Source organism: Budorcas taxicolor, chromosome 4, assembly GCF_023091745.1.
Source record: "Budorcas taxicolor isolate Tak-1 chromosome 4, Takin1.1, whole genome shotgun sequence".
Lineage (NCBI taxonomy): Eukaryota > Metazoa > Chordata > Mammalia > Artiodactyla > Bovidae > Budorcas > Budorcas taxicolor.
The window spans coordinates 34715371-34729369 of record NC_068913.1 but is presented as its reverse complement, the minus strand read 5'-3'; the positions used below and the strand labels follow the sequence as shown (position 1 = coordinate 34729369).

At 36.8% G+C, this 13999-nt stretch overlaps 1 protein-coding gene across 1 annotated transcript in view; it reads left to right on the top strand.

Moving 5' to 3' along the window:
* LOC128046260 (phosphatidylcholine translocator ABCB4-like) overlaps positions 1-13999 on the top strand; it is a 78888-nt gene that overhangs the window by 12301 nt on the left and 52588 nt on the right.

Here is a 13999-nt window from a genome sequence, read left to right as displayed (position 1 = left end):
AAGCAAGAGAGCTCCAGAAAAACATATATTTCTGCTTTATTGACTATGCCAAAGCCTTTGACCATGTGGATCACAATAAACTGTGGAAAATTCTGAAAGAGATGGGAATACCAGACCACCTGACCTGCCTCGTGAGAAACCTGTATGCAGGTCAGGAAGCAACAGTTAGAACTGGACATGGAACAACAGACTGGTTCCAAATAGGAAAAGGAGTACATCAAGGCTGTATATTGTCACCCTGCTTATTTAACTTATATGCAGAGTACATCATGAGAAACGCTGAGCTGGAGGAAGCACAAGCTGGAATCAAGATTGCTGGGAGAAAAATCAATATCTCAGATATGCAGATGACACCAGTCTTACATCAGAAAGTGAAGAGGAACTCAAAAGCCTCTTGATGAAAGTAAGAGAGAAGAGTGAAAAAGTTGGCTTAAAGCTCAACATTCAGAAAACAAAGATCATGGCATCTGGTCCCATCACTTCATCGGAAATAGATGGAGAAACAGTGGAAACAGTGTCAGACTTTATTTTTTTGGGCTCCAAAATCACTACAGATGGTGACTGCAGCCATGAAATTAAAAGACGCTTACTCCTTAGAAGAAAAGTTATGACCAACCTAGATAGTATATTCAAAAGCAGAGACATTACTTTGCTAAGGTCCGTCTAGTCAAGGCTATGGTTTTTCCAGTGGTCATGTATGGATGTGAGAGTTGGACTGTGAAGAAGGCTGAGCGCTGAAGAATTGATGCTTTTGAACTGTGGTGTTGGAGAAGACTCTTGAGAGTCCGTTGGACTGCAAGGGGATCCAACCAGTCCATTCTGAAGGAGATCAGCCCTGGGATTTCTTTGGAAGGAATGATGCTAAAGCTGAAACTCCAGTACTTTGGCCACCTCATGTGAAGAGTTGACTCATTGGAAAAGACTCTGATGCTGGGAGGGATTGGGGGCAGGAGGAGAAGGGGACGACAGAGGATGAGATGGCTGGATGGCATCACTGACTCGAAGGACGTGAGTCTGAGTGAACTCCGGGACTTGGTGATGGACATGGAGACCTGGCGTGCTGCGATTCATGGGGTCGCAAAGAGTCAGACACGACTGAGCGACTAAACTGAGCTGAATCTTTTGGCTGTGTCCCTGGTTAAGAATCTAATCTTGAATTTATACCCATCCAGGATGCATAAGAAATGTTGAATATTAATTGCCGCATACAAGAAGCAGATTCACTTTCTATATGTAATTGAAATAAAAGCTTAAATTAAAAGGTAACTCTTCCTCAAACTTTACTAGTTGGTATTTTAATCAGTTTACAGAGGATACCAGGCATTGTTTGCTTAATCTTTTCTTCATTAAATTCAAAATCTTTGAAAAATTTTTAGCAGTAGGTAGATTAAAAAAGAGCTATATAAAAGAGATGCTGGACTTAAAAAAATCAGTAAATATATTTGTCAGAATCATAAATCTCTTAAAATTCAAAAGAAAAAATGAAAACTGTGTTCCTTCAGAAATATTATACTTTTAAAAATATACATCTGTAAAATATAGCTGATAGTATCAAGAAATAGTATGTAGTATATAAATTTTAGTAGTAATAATTGATAATTTTACCACATTAATTCAGTTGCCTAGTTTCCCTAAAGGAAATTTGATCATTAGATGTTTTCACTTAAGTTTTTATTATCTTTATGATCTTAATGGTATAGTAATTTCAAATAAGTAACATTTTGGTGATATAATTTATGAGCATCTCAAATTTAATCTGAAAGTTCTGTTGTTTGCTTTTTAATGCTGAAAGCATCAAGTTTTACTATAATTGTTTAAATCAGTTGAGCAGTCCTGTAGGCTTATAATAAATGGTTGAATTTAATTAAATGTTAAATGAGGGTAACAAAATCTGAATTCATTCAGCCCTTTGCATCTTAAAATGGGATCCATAAAAATTCCTGGTGCTTTTCTGTTGAAGTTCATTGTTCTGTATTTTTAAAGGGTTATTTATTTTTCTTAGTTTTGATATTCAATATTTTCTAAATTTTCCATGTTACCCTTTATGAGAAAATAAGTTTTTATGAAAACAAAGTGTCTGAAAACATTTTGAAATATTTTCATAGTTACTATATTGTGTTGTTATCATTTTTTAATTTTATATGTCAATTTACAAATAATATTTTAAACCATATGAAATACAGTGGTGTTTGAGGTATCTTAATGTTCCACAAAGGTTTTATCATAAGACCTCAATTCCCTTGATTTGGTATATCATTTAGCATGTAATTTGTTCACAAAATACATAAACTACAAAGAAAACAAACCACGTTGATCTCGCCATGCTGAGTGACGGGGTAGACTCGCTACCATATAAGTGGCACATCTCTCTGCCATCTTCTGAATCATGCCTCAGCAAAATACACATCATAGACCTTTAGCCTGACTTCCTCACCATAAATGTTACTTCTATAGAAGCCAGTGGACTGCTGTGTTGAGAATACAATCTCTAGTTATTTTATGGATAAGACTTCCACTAGAATGACAGTAAGAAAGATGATTCTGAAATCTGTGAATTTTTTAAGCTTGGTAAGATTAATAATTCAAAACATGCTTTTAAAAAAGTTCCTGTAGATCAACTATGGTGGTCACTGTTGTTAGTATGGTTATGAATCATGAAATGATCTGTAACTTTCATGATGAGGTAGTTTATTAAAGATTCAGGTATCTAGAAAGTTTCATATAGTATTGCCCCATTTTTTGCTATTCTAATAATTAACAAATTGCCTTTAATTTTGCAAAAGTTATATAATTATTTTGATAATATAGTGTGTTCACATAGAATTTAGTTAATGTAACAACTAATTTTTTCTATTCTTTCCTTGATAGAAGTACAAGTTTAAAATGTATGATTTCCTGGGTTTACAAGGCTTATTTTCTGTAGCTTTTTATTTTTTTAATAAAAAGGCATTTAGTTAATCAGTTTTTTTCAGAGGAAAAACAAAAATTCACCCCAGGCCCACTATAGGCTGTACTGACACAGGCAGCAAAGAGAGCTTCATTCATTCTAACAGACTCATTACTAAAAAAAATACAAGACTTTTAAAATCACATATATTAATGTTGTCTGCAGTAATGCTGTAATAAGGTGATGATCTTACTTTTCTGGAATATAGCTGAGAACCAAGAATTGATCACAGAATGGAAAGTTCAAAGAGGCCTTAGTTCATGTCTTCACTTCAGTCATTTTTTAACTTTTGCTCTAAAGCATAATCCTTTTCTCCAGTTAACTTCCATCTCCCCCAGTAAAAGCCACTGCAGATGCTGGATATGTAAGTGGAAGGTCTTGTTGAAGCTCGGTGGGAATATCAGGCATTTTTCCAGCTCAGCAGCAATCACACCCCACCTCCACAGTACCACTTCGGGCAGCGCCATTAATCATAGCTTAAAAATCACTAGTCTGTCTCCTACTGAAGCAATCCACCAACCAGTATTTCCAGCTGGTGGACGTACGGTCTTCATTTGAATACTTCTGATACCAGGGAACAAAGAATAGTACAGCAGGCCATTATTTTGGGGGCAGTTCAGATTGTTAGAAAATTCTGATGTATAATGTAAGAAGTCAACTTAGGTGACCGTGCTTTTCTGCCTCTTTTTAAAATTGTGAGCCTAATACATATTAAAAGTCGCTACTACATAATCCTTTTTCCTTAGTTCCCCTTTTCTTTCTTCAGGTGAAGTATCTCTAGTTCTTTCAGTCTTCTGGAACCACTGTAGTCTCATTCTTCGGGTTTATCAGTGGTTTACTGGATCTTAAAATCTGGTACTCAGAGCTGAGTAAAGTGCTTCAGATAGGTAACGTCTGTGTTGGTTGGGGTTTGAGATTACAGTGACTTTCTGATCCCCACATCACACTTTTGTTTATGTTTAAGTAAAGGCCAAGTAAAACCCCAGAGATTCTAAAAGCTTAACTGTTGCTTGTCTTATGTTTTAGATTCTCTAAATCAGTTGCCAGAGATCAAGTTTGATAGGGACAAATGAAGTATTATTTTCCTAATCATTCTCTTCATTTATTTTTTTTAATATAAATTTATTTATTTCAACTGGAGGCTAATACCTTACAATATGGTATTGGTTTTGCATACATCAACATGAATCTGCCATGGGTGTACACGTGTTCCCCATCCTGAACCCCCCTCCCTCCTCCCTCCCCGTACCATCCCTCTCTTTATTTATTAAAAAAAAAATATTTGTTTGTCTGTACCAGGTCTTAGCTGCCATATTTAGAAGTTTATTTTTAATGTTTCTGAAAATAGCTTTTACATTTTCACTTTTATTTCTATGTTAATTGACTTATGATCAGAGAATTTGGTCTGTATGGCAGATATTTTTGAAACTTACAAGGTTTGCTTAATGGCTTAGTTTATGATTAGTTTCAATAAATGTTCTATATTGAGAAGAATTTGTATTCTCCAATTCTTGATTATTTTTTTCAAATACTAGTCACATTTTTGTCAGTTTGATCTATTAATAACAGAAGTTTTAAAGTATCATTCTGATGAATTTCTTAAGTTATTCTTAAGATATGTCTATTTTTGCTTTCTGTATTTTGAGTCTATTTTGATGCATTAAGTTTTAGAGTTTTTATAGAGTCTCTTAGACTTCCCTGGTGGCTCAGAGGGTAAAGCGTCTGCCTACAATGCGGGAGACCGGGTTCAATCCCTGAGTTGGGAAGCTCCCCTGGAGAAGGAAATGGCAACCCACTCCAGTATTCTTGCCTGGAAAATCCCATGGATGGAGGAGCCTGAGGCTACAGTCCACGGGGCCGCAAAGAGTCGGACACAACTGAGCAACTTCACTTTCACTTTCATTTTTGGCCTCTTAAGGATTTCTGTGAGTTTTCTCCCCATGTGTTTGCCATGTTTAAAAGTGTATTTATTATATTTTATCTAGTATTTCTACTTTTGTGTTGGGAGGAGAGATTTTCCTTAAATTCCTGCTTTCCATTCCAAGGACAAATTTTTGCTCTCTCTAGAGAGAGTTCCAAACTTTTCTTTTCTTCTTTGAAAGTTATCCTTACCCTTTGTTGTTGATTTGAGTGAGCAGTTAAACTTAATGGTCAAAGTGTGTGATGTTGTGATGTAAACAAGTCTGGCACCAATAGTAAGTATTCATTAGTTCCTTTTAGATAGTTTCTATTGTCATGTAATTAAAAAATACCCAGATCTCTAGAAGAGTCAAAAATGGCAAGACTTCCTCTGTTGGCAGGGATCAAGAAAAAACTTCTGAAAGAGATTTCATTTGAGATGTCTAGGTCAAGATGCAGGCATTTGAATATCAGGAATAAATCATAGGTAGCATGGAGAGAGGAAATGAGTTATGTCCAGGAAATGCTGAGGAGTTCCTTTTGCTTTGCCCAGATAAATTCTGTATGTAGAAGGGCAAAATAAGGGTAGAAAGGTAAGTTGGGATTACTTTTTGAACTACTTTGAATTACGTGAAGATTAAAGTTGGACAAGATATTGTAAGAAGTTATTCAAAGTGTTTCAGAAGAATATATCAGAATCAAAACATTAATCTGGAAACAATATCTAGACACTTTGGGAGTTAGGAGAGCTTAGCGGTAGGGAGTCAGAAATGTTTGTTAAGATAAGTCTGATTGAAAGGTAATGAGAGTCTGAACTGGATGGCAGAGGGAACTGAAATGAAAACACAGAGGTACTGTGCAAGCAGAATCTATGGGACTGGAGAATTCACTAGTGGTCCAGTGATTAGGACATCGTGCTTTAACTGCCACCATCCTGGGTTTAATCCCTGGTTGGGGAACTAAGATCCCACAAGCCATGTGTCATGGTAGGAAAAAAAAGGTATACATACCTGTAGAACTGGAGCGTTGCTTATGTGTAGTAAAGAGATTGGAGAACTGGAAAGATGGTTTTGAATAAAAGATGAATAAGAATCAGTGGTGCCAGGGAACTCAGCTCAGTACTCTGTAATGACCTATACGGGAAAAGAATCTAAAAGAGTGTGGCTATGTGTATAACTGATTAACTTTGCTGTACAAACAGAAATTAACACAACATTGTAAATCAACTCTATGCCAATAAAACTTCTTAAAAATGAAAAATACTCAGATGTGTGTGTATATATATATGGATATTATATCACATAAAATAACATATAATCACTGTTATTTAATAAATTCATATTTAGGTAATACAGTATATCATATATTATGTATATATTTTAAAGTTTCAGTTCAGTTCAGTCACTCCGTCATGTCCGACTCTTTGCGACCCAGTGAATCGCAGCACACCAGGCCTCCCTGTCCATCACCAACTCCCGGAGTTCACTCAGACTCACATCCATTGAGTTACTGATGCCATCCAGCCATCTCATCTTCTGTCGTCCCCTTCTCCTCCTGCCCCCAATCCCTCCCAGCGTCAGAGTCTTTCCCAATGAGTCAACTCTTCACGTGAAGTGGCCAAAGTACTGGAGTTTCAGCTTTAGCATCATTCGTTCCAAAGAACACCCAGGGCTGATCTCCTTCAGAATGAATTGGTTGGATCTCCTTGCAGTCCAAGGGACTCTCAAGAGTCTTCTCCAACACCACAGTTCAAAAGCATCAATTCTTCGGCGCTCAGCCTTCTTCACAGTCCAACTCTCACATCCATACATGACCACTGGAAAAACCATAGCCTTGACTAGTGGAACTTAGTCGGCAAAGTAACATCTCTGCTCTTGAATATGCTATCTAGGTTGATCATAACTTTTCCTCCAAGGAGTAAGCGTCTTTTAATTTCATGGCTGCAGTCACCATCTGCAGTGATTTTGGAGCCCCCCAAAATGAAGTCTGACACTGTTTCCACTGTTTCCCCATCTAGTTCCCATAAAGTGATGGGACCAGATGCCATGATCTTTGTTTTCTGAATGTTGAGCTTTAAGCCAACTTTTTCACTCTCCACTTTCATTTTCATCAAGAGGCTTTTTAGCTCCTCTTCACTTTCTGCCATAAGGCTGGTGTCATCTGCATATCTGAGGTTATTGATATTTCTCCAGGCAATCTGGATTCCAGCCTGTGCTTCTTCCAGTCCAGTGTTTCTCATGATGTACTCTGCATAGAAGTTAAATAAGCAGGGTGACAATATACAGCCTTGACGTACTCCTTTTCCTATTTGGAACCAGTCTGTTGTTCCATGTCCAGTTCTAACTGTTGCTTCCTGACCTGCATACAGATTTCTCAAGAGGCACATCAGGTGGTCTGGTATTCCCATCTCTTTCAGAATTTTCCACAGTTTATTGTGATCCACACAGTCAAAGGCTTTGGCCTAGTCAATAAAGCAGAAATAGATGTTTTTCTGGAACTCTCTTGCTTTTTCCATGATCCAGTGGATGTTGGAAATTTGATCTCTGGTTCCTCTGCCTTTTCTAAAACCAGCTTGAACATCAGGAAGTTCACGGTTCACGTATTGCTGAAGCCTGGCTTGGAGAATTTTGAGCATTACTTTACTAGCTTGTGAAATGAGTGCAATTGTGTGGTAGTTTGATCCCCCTTTTTCCTAGTTTCCCCTTTTTTTACACATAAATTCACCCATTTGCATCCTGTAGCCCTGGCTTTTAAATACTTTTTTGTTCCTGTAGATACAAAGTTTATTTTCTACTTGACAGTGAAGTCTGTTCCTGGGTATTACTCATTGAAACAATTAAGGGCATTATTTCATTCTTTTTTATGACTAAGTAATATTTCATTGTATATGTACCACGTCTTCTTTATCCATTCCTCTGTCAGTGGATATTAGGTTGCTTCCGTGTCTTGGCCATTGTAAACAGTGCTGCAGTGAACACTGGGGTGCATATATCTTTTGGAAGTATGGTTTTCTGCAGATCTGTGCCCAGAAGTGGAATTGCTGGATCATATGGTAGTTCTATATTTAATTCTTTTAAGGAACCTCCATAATGTTCTCCATAATAGTCGTACCAGTTTATGTTCCTGCCAACAGCGCAGGAGGGTACCTTTTTCTCCACACCCTCTCCAGCATTATTATTTGTGTTCTTTTTGTTGTTGGCCATTCTGACTGGTATGAGGTTATCATTGTAGTTTTGATTTGCATTTCTCTAATAATTAGTGGTGTTGAGGATCTTTTCCTGTGATTTTGGCCATCTGTATGTCCTCTTTGGAGAAATGTCTGTTTAGATCTTCCTCCTTTTTTTTGGTTGAGTTGTTTATTTTTTTATATTGAGTTGCATGAGCTGTTTGTGTATTTTGGAGATTAACCCCTTGTTGGTCTCTTTGTTTGCAAATATTTTCTCCCATTTTGTGAAAATGGTTTTCATTTTGTTTATGCTTTCTTTTGTTGTGCAAAAACTGTTAAGTTTAAATGGGTCCCATTTGTTAATTTTTGTTTTTATTACTCTAGGAGGTGGATCCAAAAAGATATTGTTGCAGTTTATGTTATAGTGTGTTCTGCCTGTTTTCCTCTAAGAGTTTTATAGAGTCTGGATCTTATATTTAGGTATTTGATCCATTTTGAGTCTATTTTTGTGTATGATGTTAAAGAATGTTCTAGTTTTATTCTTTTACATACTGTCTAGTTTTCCAAGCACCACTTATTAGAGACTGTCTTTTCTCCATTATTTTATTCTTGACTCGTTTGCCTTATTAGTTGACCATAATGCATAGATATATCTCTGCACTTTCTGTTGTGTTCCATTAAACTGTCTATCTGTTTTTGTGTCAGTCTCATGTGCCATGACCAAATATTTTGTAGTATACTTTGTAGTATAGTCTGAAGTCAGGAGCCTGATTCCTCCAGCTCTATTCTTCTTTCTCAAGATTGTTTTGGCTATTGAGGGTTTTTTGTATTTCCATAAATTGAAAACTTTTTTTGTTCTAGTTCTGTGAAAAAATACCGCTGGTAATTTGATATGAATTGCATTGAATCTCTAGATAGCTTTGGGTAGTATAATTATTTTGACAATATTTTCATTCTTCTAATGCAAGGACATGGTATATCTTCTGTCTGCTTGTCATCTTTTATTTCTTTCATTAGTGTTTCATAGTTTTATGACTACAGGTCTTTTGCCTCCTTACATAGGTTTATTCCTAGGTATTTTGTTCTTTCAGATGTGACAGTAAATGGGATTGATTCCTTATTTTTCTTTCTGATCTTTCATTGTTAGTATATAGGAATGTAAGAGATTTGTTTGCTAATTTTGTGCCCTGCAACTTAACCAAATTCACTGATGAGTTCTAGTAGTTTGGTGATGTCTTTAGGGTTTTCTGTGTATACTATCATGTCATCTACAGACAGTGACAGTTTTACTTCTTTCCCAATTTGGATTCCTTTTATTTCATTTTCTTCCTTGATTGCCATGGCTAGGATATCCAAAATTATGTTGAATAAATGTGGTGAGAGTAAACATCCTTTGTCTTGTTCCTGATCTTTGAGGAAATGCTTTTATTTTTTCACCATTGAGAATGATGTTACCTGTGTGTTTGTTGTATATGACCTTTGTTTGTTGAGGTAAATTCTCTCTGTAGTCACTCTCTAGAGAGTTTTTTAAAACATAAATGGGTGTTGTTTTGCTAAAAGTGTTTTCTGCATCTATTGAGATGATCATATGATTTTTATTCTTCAGTTTGCTAATGGGGTGTATCACATCGAGTGATTTGCATATACTGAAGAATCCTTATTTCCCTAGGATAAACCCCACTTGATCATGGTGTATGATCCTTTTAATGTAATGTTGGATTTGGTTTGCTAGTACTTCGTTGAGGAGTTTTGCATCTATGGTCATTAGTGATAATTGGCCTGTAGTTTTCTTTTTTGTGGTATCTTTGTTGGGGTTTTGGTATCAGGGTGATGATGACCTCTTACAATGAGCTTAGGAGTGTTCTTTTCTCAGCAGTTTTTGGGAGGAGTTTCAGGAGGATATTGCTATTGTTGCTTTTTTGATTTCCATTTGTACGGAATACCTTTTTCTGTCCCCTCACTTTCAGTGTGGATGTGTTCTAGATCTGAAGTGGGTCTCTTGTAGATAGCATATATATGGGTCTGTTTTTGTATCCATCCAGGCAGTCTGTCTTTTGGTTGGAGCATTTAATCCATTTACATTTAAAGTAATGTTCCTATTGCCATTTTCTTAATTATTTTGGATTTGTTTTTGGAGATCTTTTTTCTCTTCCTCTTTTTCTTGGCTTCTCTTCTGATTAAATCCCATGGACAGAGGATCATGATGGGCTACAGTCCACAGGGTCACTAGAGTTGAACATGACTTAGCATCTAAACCACCACCACTTGTAAATTATGTATTGCTTTTCCTTTGTTACCTTTATTGTTTTTCTTTGTGCTTAATTTTTTCAGTTTGATTAATATGTGTCTTGGCATGTTCCTCCTTGCCTTTATCCTGTATGGGACTCTCTGTACTTTCCCGGACTTGAGTCAGTGTTTCCTTTCTCATGTTAGGGAATTTTTCAGGTATAATCTCTAAAAATATTTTTCTCAGGCCCTTTCTCTCTCTTCTCTTTCAGGGACCCCTATAATGTAAGTGTTGGTGTGTTTAATGTCCCAGATATCTCAAAGGTTAGGTTTTACATTGTAATCCTTAATCAGTGACTATAAAAATAGTAAGAGATGTAGAAAAAAATCTAACAGCTAAATTAAAATGGAATGCTGAAGATATTCAAATTACCCAAAAGAAGGCAGAGGGGGAAAAAGGCTAAGAGAAAACAGTCAACTGGTAGAACTAACTCCAGTTGTATTATTAATTGCATTAAATATAAATGACCTAGACACACTAATTAAAAGAGATCATTTTGGGGAAAAAACTCAACATATAAAATTTAAAAAAACTTTACTATAGTAATACAGATAGTTTAAAAGTAAAAGATATAAAAAGATATTCCATGCAGAAACTAATTGAAGTTGGAGTGACTGTATTAATATCAGATAATGTGAATTCCAGAACAATGAAAATTGATGTGATTGAATGTGGATATTCACATTATAAAAAGAGAGTCTGTTTGTCCAGAAGACATAAAAAATCCTAAGATACATACATTTAACATAGTTTCAAAAAGCAAAAGCTGATGGACCTGACCAGAGAATTAAAGATAGAAAAATCTACAAGTAGGGACTTCTCTGCTGGTGCAGTGGTTGAGACTCCATACTCCCATTGCAGGGCATGGGTTTGATCCCTGGTCAGGAAAGTAAGGTCTCACATGCCTCACAATGTGGCCAAAAAAGAGAGAGAGAGAGAAATCTACAGTTGTACTTATCAACTACAGTGTCCCTGTGTGGATGCTCAATTGTTCATTTGTGTTTGACTCTATATGACCCCATGGACTGTAGCCCGCCAGGCTCCTCTGTCTGTGGAATTCTGCAGGCAAGAATACTGGGTTGGGTTGCATTTCCTACTCCAGGGAATCTTCCCGACCCAGGGGCTGAAACTTCATCTCTTGAGTCTCCTGCTTTGGCAGGTGGATTCTTTACCAACTGTACCATCTGGGAAGCCCCATCAACTACAGCACTCTGTAATAACCAGTAGGTCAGATAGACAGAATATCAGTCATATAGAAGATCTGAACAGCATAACAGCAATAATGTAAAACAGCATAAAAATATTACAGCATATAAAGAATAAAAAATAAAACAGCATGTAAAAATATAACAGCAATAATATAGAAGATCAGAACCAACTGACCAAATTGACATTTATAAAACACTCCACCCAACAGCAGTAGGTTGTATGTTCTTTTCAAGGGCAAATGGAACATTCAAAAAGATCTTACTCTGAGCCATAACACAAACCTTAACAAATTTAAAAGAATTAAAATCATACAAAGTATGTTCTCTGACTCTAACAAAATTAAACTAGAAATTAAGAACAGAAGCATCAGAAAAATCACCAACTATTTTGGAATTTAAAAAAAAATCATAAGTAATTCATATTTCAAAGAGGAAGTCTCAAGGAAAATTAGAAAGTATTTTGAACTGAATGAAAAATTAAATGCATCATACCATTTATGGAATGAAGTTAAAGCAGTGTTAGGCATTAAATAAGGAAGCTTGTATTAGAAAAGAAGAAAGGTTTAAAGCCAATAATTCAAGATTCCACCTGAAGAAACAAAAAAAAAAAAACAAGAAAATTAAACCCAAAGCAAGTGGAAAGTTCAGAATAATAAAGATAAAGGCAGACATTGATGAAATTAAAAACCTAAAAACAATAAATAAAACCAATCACATGAAAGGCTAGTTGTTTTAAAACATTAATACATTTTAATTTTATGACCTCTTGGTCTAGAGTGAGCAAGAAAGAGAAGACCAACTACCAGTATCAGGAGTGAAAGTGGGCATATCATTATAGATCCTGTATTCAAAGGATAAGTAAATACTATGAACCACTCAACATAAATTTGACAGCATGGATGAAATGGATCAATGTCTTCAAAGACAAATCCTAACAAGACTTAACAGAGAAATAGATAACTTGCCTAGTCCTGCATCTATTAAAGAGATTGAATAAGTAGTTGAAAACCTTCCAACAAATGAAACAAATGGTCTCTTTTATAAGGGCCCTAACCCCATTCATGAGGGCTTATGATGTGATAACCTCCCCAAAGCCCCACTTTCAAACACCATCACACTTGGGGATTAGGTTTCAGTGTTGGAGAGACACAAACATTCAGTGTGTAGCCGGAATCTACAGAAGTCTACAGCAGGATAGTGCTGCTTAGCTTTAGGATTAGTGACGTTTTGGACCTGATAATTCCTCTAAAACTCAATATTGTTAAGATGTCAGTTCTCTCTATATTGATCAATAGATCCAGTGTCCTCTCAAAATGTTAGCAAGCTTCTTTTGTAATGTGGGAGACCTGCGTTCGATTCCTGGGTCGGGAAGATCCCCTGGAGACGGAAGTGGCAATCCACTCCAGCACTCTTGCCTGGAAAATCCCATGGATGGAGGAGCCTAATAGGCTACAGTCCATGGGGTCGCAAAGAGTTGGACACGACTGTGTGACTAACACTTACTTACACTTACGTATTGGTAAAAGCTTTCGTATATACATAAATATATAAGTTGCTAAGTCGTATCTGACTCTGTGATTCCATGAACTGGCTCTTCTGTGCATCGGATTTCCTAAGGCAAGAATTCTGGAGTGGATTGCTATTTCCTTCTCAGGGGATCTTCCCAACCCAGCGATCAAACCTGGGTCCCTGGCTTGGAGGACAGATTGTTTACCACTGAGCCACCTGGGAAGTAGAATGGAGTAGAGTCCTGAAATAAGAGGCACACAGATAGGCTTGATTGGTTTTTTACTAAGAAGAAAAGGCATTTCACTGGTAAATTGATCATCTTTTCCAAAAAATAGTGCTAGAACAATGGGATTCAGGTCAGTTCCTTCACTCAATTGTGTCCGACTCTGCCACCCCATGGACTGCAGCACACCAGGCCTCCCTGTCCATCACCAACTCCCAGAGTTTACTCAAACTCATGTCCATTGAGTCGGTGATGCCATCCAACCATTTCATCCTCTGTTGTCCCCTTCTTCTCCCACCTTCAATCTTTCCCAGCATCAGAGTCTTGTCAAATGAGTCAGTTCTTCGCATCAGGTAGCCAAACTATTGGAGTTTCAGCTTCAGCTTCAGTTCTTCCAAGGAATATTCAGGACTGATTTCCTTTAGGATTGACAGGTTTGATCTTCTTGCTGTCCAAGGGACTCTCAAGAGTCTTCTCCAACACCACAGTTCAAAAGCATCAGTTCTTCGGCACTCAGCTTTTTTATGGTCCAACTCTCACATCTATACACGACTACTGGAAAAACCATAGCTCTGACTAGATGGACCTTCGTTGGCAAAGTAATGTCTCTGCTTTTTAATATGGTGTCTAGGTTGTTTATAGCTTTTCGTTCAAGGAACAAGCGTCTTTTAATTTCATGGCTGCAGTCACCATCTGCAGTGATTTTGGAGCCCCCCAAAATAAAGTCTGTCACTGTTTCCATCGTTTCCCCATCTGTTTG